Raw genomic sequence first — 7313 nt, forward strand, 5'->3', positions numbered from 1 at the left:
ATTATTAGGTTATTTTATTGATAAATGGTTATACTTTGCACTTATATTTTTAGAATTCTAAATCAAATTAAATTATAATGTTTCCAACGATTGGTAAAAGGAAATCTTTTGAGAATGGTTTTCAAAGAAAGAAGAGGCACTTCTAAAATACAACTTCTTATGAATGACTTTTATGGCTAAGTCCGAAAGGACAGTTGGACATTATGTATTCAAAATACTAGGTAGTTTTGATAAGCATGAAGTATTGAGTTCAAAACTTAATTTGTCAAAGAATGACAATCAACATATTGTTTCGCTTCATACACTAATGGGTAGGACTCATTGATGTAGTAATTCAATTATGAATTAAAGGAAAAGATGGAGCTTTGTTTTACAATGCATTAATGTTTCATTATGCTTAACAAATTATAAACGTCAAAACACTTAAAGAAAATGTTCTTAAAGTTATGAGATGATGTATGATAAGAAATGTAGAAAACAAGAAACAAAGAAAAGGAATTTGAGATTCCAATTCTACCTAAGAGTTCATGTTATCTTAGTTAAACACATCAACTTATCTTCACAAGTATTAGATACTGCTTGAGGGTTCCACTTTCTAAGTGACCTCAAAACAAAATAAGTTAAGCTAAGTTATTGACTTACGAGCTTGGAAATGAAGCACGTAGGTGCTACATCAACTGTAAGGTCATCTTCTTTGTTTAAAGACCTTTTAAAGCTAAGGCTGGAACAAATTGGTTATTGTGTTCAATAATCAGCAATCATTCTGTTTACACATGGAAAGACTCACATTCAAAGTAAAATAACAATAGTTATTGGTTTTATTTGAATGACATGGTTGTTTAAGCCATGAGCCAAGAATGCCTGATTATAAATAAAAATTTCCCTAACATAAATTCACAAGGTTCAAGTCATGGACATGATTTGTGTTCCGTCTATCTTTAGCAATGTCACATCAACAAGAACATACTCAAGGCTGTATTAGATAAACTCTTGATAGTTGATCGATTAAGAATCATTCAAAGGCAAAGAGGTCTTACTTGTTGAAACCGACAAAGAAAGGAACTATTATGCTTGGTATAGACAATTAACTCTGAAAGCTAAAGAGAATTCCACTACTTCAACGTTTTCACGAGAATTTGAAAGAATATGGCTATATTCATCAAATTAGAACAAACTGGATCTTGAATAGCTCAAAAGTTTATTAAAGTATGCAATCGACTTGGCATGATATCAAAACGTCTAGATTAGATCGAGCGACGTTTGCTTGAGCTAAGAGTGATCATCTTAAGGTTATGAAATTGGATTTTCATAATCAACTCCACAAAGAATATAGTATATCTTGACGGAGACCTTGAAGCCATTTGGAAATGACTCGAACAATGATGAATCTCATCTCTTCCTATAACATTATTAGAGATATGCACAAATGACCACTACTACAAAATGAGTGTTTTTTCGACGCTGGTGCCTCGAGGATAGATAAGGGGTGTCAGCAGGTAGATTTAGTATCTGCGTTTTTTGGACGCTTTTAGGTGACAAAAGCAAGTCGCTGGAAAGCGTCGAGAAGACAAGCACATGTCACGCACGTGAATTATTAGTACCTCACAACTTAGCCCACATTTCAAATTTTAAGGGGAAAATAAACCAAAAAAAAAAAAAAGACTACTTAGTTCTCAACCCTAATTATTCCTCCCTCCTTCATGAGATTCATTCATGAATTCTAAATCTAGATCTTAACTCTCCCTGCAATTCCCCAAATTATGCTTGGTGAAATTTCTCTACTCACTTTGAACTGTAATCGATTTGTCACTCTCTATGCCGCCGTTAAGGTACATCTTTCATTTTAGAACGAATTCGAATTTCGCTTTTGATTGAAGTTTATTAAATTGGTTTTAGCAACTTTTTTTTCAATATTATCACAAAATTATGATCTGATGTTGTTTGATTTTTTAATAGCAGTACAGAGATTATAGGGTTTTATTATATTTATATATACAATGTTATGCTTCATTTTGCGATTTACATTTGAATCTGGGTAAATATTTGGTTATAAGAAATAGTATAGTCAGATTTTATGTGCGAAGTTAAAAGAAGTTTATATTCAATCGATTGAATTGGAAATTTTGAAGCAAATTCCTAAGGAAAAGTTGAGATTTTGAGAAGCAGTAAGAACCAAACCGGATTGACAGTTTCTTTTTCTTTTTTACTGTATTTAATTGGCTGTTTGATAGATTTTTGTTTATTTTTTAGTTAGTTTTAATCAAATTCAATTCATCTTTGGTTGTTGCTTTTACCTAGCAAATGTTACTTGTAATTTTGTATATGATTTTTCAATTTAATAATTAATTCCTCCTCTAGATCTATGCATCAAATACAGTGTTAAAGTTCTTTTGGTTTGCTTTCTGTCATTCTTTTTTTTAAGGGTGTACTAGGGACTGTGATTAAGAGGTTTTGAAGAAGTTTTTTCTCCACTTGATCTCCCTGATGCTCATGTCTTACTAACATAGCAGCCACGTTGGGTGTTGCAGGTACGTATGTTGTTGCTATTGTTATTAATTGTTGTTATGTTTTTGTTATTGTTTGATGTTGTTGCTGCACACATTGAGGTGTTGTTGCAAACTTGCTACTGCCTTCCTTTGTTGACTGAGCTGCTGCCCCAGCTATCTTCATGGCTTGTTTGTGTCCTACCTTGTGTGTGTGTGTGTGTGTGTGTGTGTTTGTGGTTGTGATTGTGTCATATCTTGTGTTACTTAGAATTGAATCAATAAAAGAAATCCTTTTTGTGAATTTATAAAACTACTAGGATTCTACTCTGACAAAGCTAAGCTCACCTGTGGCCTAACCTCACTTGCCTGTAGGACCTTTTTTAGTTTCATCTTGTTATATACTTTGACTAAAATCAATAAAAGAAACACTCTTTATGTATTAATAACTTACCTATAGGACTCTAGGACTCGAGTTTAATAAATCTAAGCTTACTTTTTTTTCCAAGGAGGTCAGCAATTGCTTCAGAAACTACTGGGAACGAAATTTACGAGCTTGTCTGGAGATATGTTTATTTATTTAAGAACTTTTTCATACTTATTTATAGGTAAAAGAGCCATTTTATGTGCAAGGGTTTTGTATGCAACTTTAACCTTTTTTGGTAAACTTTCATCCATGTTTGAATATTTATAAATATAAGAGAGAAATCATTTTATTATAGATTATACTACGAAATTACGAGTTAGCAAAAGATGAACTTTGATTAAAATCTACTCTCTTCAACTAAATTGTAACATATTTTTCTTCAACTGAATTGTAGCATAAAATTACGATTAAGTAATTTTTTTTGTCTTATTTGTACTCTCTGGCTCTCTGCTCACATAAAAAAAATACTTAATTAATAAAACTATAGAATCCTGATGATTATATGGAATACTATCTCTTTTGAAAAATGAATGGCCTTGAAATGAGGGTTGTAAATCTTGCAATAGGGTAGTTTGATTAATTCATTTTTCGGAATCTTGCCTTTTGAAGTAATAAGGTTTTTTAAAATCCTGCATTTGAAATAGAAGTGTTCAGAATTAGCATGAATCAAATTAAAGGCATGGCAATACAAGAATTCGAGAAAAGCGGTAATGTTGCTAGGAAGGCTGCATCTTTTCCTATGTACGATGAGAAAGAGAGTGGAAATCTATATCTGATGTAATTATCTGCTAATATTCTGCTGTAATTTTCTGTTAGTTTGTTATTTGCCTCTTGTTGATTTAACAATTTTATGTACTTTCTTACATGTAGAAGTACGTTGCTGTCGATAAATATAGCTGTGTTTCTGTTTGAGATAGCTAGTTTAGTAAAAGGTTCAGACTACAACCACTATTCGCTACTTTTGATGTACGGTGCCAAGGTTAATGATCTGATTTTTTTGTGTAGTTGACGATGGCAGGAAACATTTGAGCTTTATTACCTTTATTTTTAAGCTTTAGCTCATGATTAATTAGTTTTTTATTAAGCTCATCAAATAAGATGCATACATGTACCACGTTTAAGGAATCATTAGCAAAATTATCATAGCTCAACTAATTAGTTTTTTAGTACATTGTTTAAGGATATCATAACCCACTATCATATCCCTCTGACAATGGTGCCTCACTGCCTCTCCTTCCAAATAATTCATCAACCTCATTGAATAAGTTTGTGGGTTCAATAGATTTATGAAAATTAGCTTACTTAATTTCTTGTGTTGACTTGCCAATTAGGTGATACATCACACAACGAGGACTGATGATTCGAAGGTTTTCCATGAGCATTTTTGTCCTTGATATTATATGCTTCTGCATAATCTAGCTACTATCGATGCTGAATTTCTTGCAGATTGTGAACCAGATCAGAGGAATATAAGAGCCATCATTTTGTCACAGCTAGAAATATTTACGTTCTTTGGTAGGTAACGTTTTGAAGCATAAGTGTCTTATTCATGTTTTAACATTTCATCATGGTGGTAAAATTTTCTACTTTCAGCTTACTCTAGTGTAGTTTTGAGTTATTTTAATGAATATTATTTCACTTTAATTGCCTTCTTTTAAAAATGCTTTCTTTTTGTATTGCTGGTTTATTGTGCTTGAATACCCTAATTCTGAGAAGGGGGTGACTTCTAGTTATTACCTTAAAGTCTTAAGTGTCGTTTCTTTATGTGCTTCTGGTTTAATTCAATTCAGAAAATTAGCCTTTTGTTTCATATTTTTGAATGAGCATGATCGCATTGTTCTTCGTCTCACAATTCCATCACAATTTGCATTGATTTTTGTAGGAGCTGCTATGAGTGCTGACTTCGTTTGGCTCGTTCTCCTTCGTTAGAGAAGCTTTTAGGTGATTCTTTTATTGAATGTGGGTGTTTTTTTTGGCTACTTTCTGACTTTAAAATTTCAGAATTTTTGGAGTTTATTTGCTATTAAATTGGGCTGTTTTGTTTGGACTGGTCTGTTTTGGTTCGGATTGGTTTATTCTTGCTGTTTGGGTGGGATTTTAATAGAGTTGTTCTGTTATTTTCTCTAGGGATTTCCTGGGTGATTTAGGGTATATTGAGGGTGTTTGAAAATATTATTGCACTCTTTATTCCCTTGTGTTTCTTGCTGCTACTATTTTCTTGTGCGTTCATTTTTCCCTTGTATGTGATTACTATGGCACAGGAATTGGTAAATAAAAAAACTTATGGATGATTTCCACTTGATTAGAGAACAAAACAACTAGATTGTCAGACTAAGGCTAGATTCGTGGCTTTCTCTACTCTAATAATTGACATCATAAAAAATAAAAAAAAAATAATAAAAAAAAAGAATAGTGATGATGGTTCTTCTAGTGATGGTATGAATCAAGAGTTACCATAATTGTGGTCTACTGCGATAAGGTATATATTCTCCTAAGAAATTCTAAAAGGTTAATGGCTGTTTTTTCCTCTTTGAATTGGGCATTTTGTCACAATTTGAACTTTGTTTTACTCCCCCTTGCAAGAAGCTTAAGAAACCATAATTGTGGCTTTCGACTAGACGTGTAACGAGAATAGCCAAGAAGAAAAAAGGTACACCACCATCTTCTTTCTCTTTTTATCATGGCTTTGCATATTCATCTATTATTAATATTCATTGTAGAAATCAAAACTTAAGAATTTGGCAAATGATGTCTTGTCTTCTGAGTGTATGGATGCCTTGATACTTTTGGTATGTTCTTTACTCCATAATTAGTTATGAAAGTTGGTTGTGATTTTGATTTGCTTAAATTACTAGGTGGAAAATATATTTCAGATATTATATTCTCTATATAGTTAGTAATTTTGATCTACTATTGTATTTAGATTCGCTTGTTGATGTATTGATTGATGCATATGCTGAAATGTGTTTGCAGGATCAAAAAGATTATATATTGAGAAATGGTAGAAGAGGGCGGACAGCTAACACTGCAATATTTTAAGGATGGATGAAAGATATATTTTAGCTATTTAAAAGATTTGAACCAGTGATTCGGAATTTGTTCCACTACAAATAGTCACGAATGAAGTATAAGTTGGAATTATATTTATTTTAAAAGAAAACTCATTACTATGAGATTGTACATTTATATGAAATAAAAAATATTTGGCATAATTTTGTTGTGTGTGTATCTTTTTTTTTTGGTAATATTAGTATGCTAGAAATAATTGTCGGTGAATAAAATCTGTATCTTATTTTGGTATTCTAAATATTTATTTATAGAATATTGACAAAAAAAAGCGTCCCCAAATTAGAAAATATAGACATGAAAAAGTGTCGCCAAAGTTAAGAAAGTGTGCCAAATGTTGCAAATTGTGACGCATCGTATATAAATCTGGACAAAATAAAGCGTCGAGATTCGCGACGCTTTTTTATGTCGGCAAAATTCTCAACTCACTTTTTCTCGACGCTTTTCTGTGTCAAAAAATGGCTTAAAAGCGTCTAAAAAGAACGCTTTTTGTAGTAGTGGACTAATGTTACGCTAAACAAAATTGTTGTAGCTAAGAAAAGACACCATATTTAGTTATGGAAAAAAATAGTTTCTAGTGTCTTTTCAAGTATATGTCTAGTGCTCTTAGCTTTAATGGGAGCTCATTGGCTCAGTGGGAGCTAAGTTTCTCAATAAAGGCTAAGGTAGCTCAAGTGGGAGCTAACTGTTTGTTTCACAACGAACTTTTACCAAAAAATAATATTCAAGTCTCTTTGAAAGCATTCAAGTGAGACAAAGGGCATTACTTCCACAACCAAAATTGGAACATAATACTTGTTGCTCTAAGTGGTGTCTTTATGGAAAGTAACACATTTTCAAAATGACAATTGAGAGGAAAATGAACTCGATGACCATCGAGACTAGCAACAAACTAGAACTGAGAATCTCGGAAGACTTTGGAAGGGCTTCATGAGAATGATAAGTCAAGAACACTCAAAGGACTTTTACAAAGTGCCTTAAGAGAATTCATTACTTCTAAAACTTTTCAAATGTTGGAGTCAGATCAATATAATCAAAGGGCTTTAGAAGCGCCTTGAGACTCAGTGTTTGATGCAATTACCCCGTATAGGTATAGAATTCACTAAATGGCTTGGATTGAATCCTGTAAAGTTTCTATTAAGTTAGAAATGAACCTAATACTCACAAGTATACTATTTACTATTGGATAGTAAGGGAATAGTATCTTGTGAGATAGCTACGACAAATCCAAGTTCCGAAAATGGTTAGAGGCCATAAAAATCAATAAAAGACTACATGTTCGAAAATCATGTTTGAAACTTGATTAATTTGCATAAAGGGTAAAGACCCATCAATTG

The 7313-nt window shown here is 32.2% G+C and overlaps 1 long non-coding RNA gene across 4 annotated transcripts; it reads left to right on the plus strand.

The window, feature by feature from the left end:
• Window positions 1-1398: 1398 nt before the first annotated feature.
• LOC110688109 lies at window positions 1399-6421 on the plus strand. Of its 4 annotated transcripts, XR_002504513.1 has the most exons (5): window positions 1399-1829; window positions 2423-4425; window positions 4793-5560; window positions 5631-5699; window positions 5884-6421. It is a non-coding gene; the product is annotated as an uncharacterized LOC110688109 (long non-coding RNA). The 4 variants fall into 4 exon arrangements; XR_002504511.1 differs by having other exon boundaries at window positions 1400-1829; window positions 5631-6421; XR_002504510.1 differs by having other exon boundaries at window positions 1400-1829; window positions 4793-5699; window positions 5884-6420.
• The last annotated feature ends 892 nt before the right edge of the window (window positions 6422-7313 follow it).

This window comes from Chenopodium quinoa, unplaced genomic scaffold, assembly GCF_001683475.1.
Source record: "Chenopodium quinoa cultivar QQ74 unplaced genomic scaffold, ASM168347v1, whole genome shotgun sequence".
Taxonomy (NCBI): domain Eukaryota; kingdom Viridiplantae; phylum Streptophyta; class Magnoliopsida; order Caryophyllales; family Amaranthaceae; genus Chenopodium; species Chenopodium quinoa.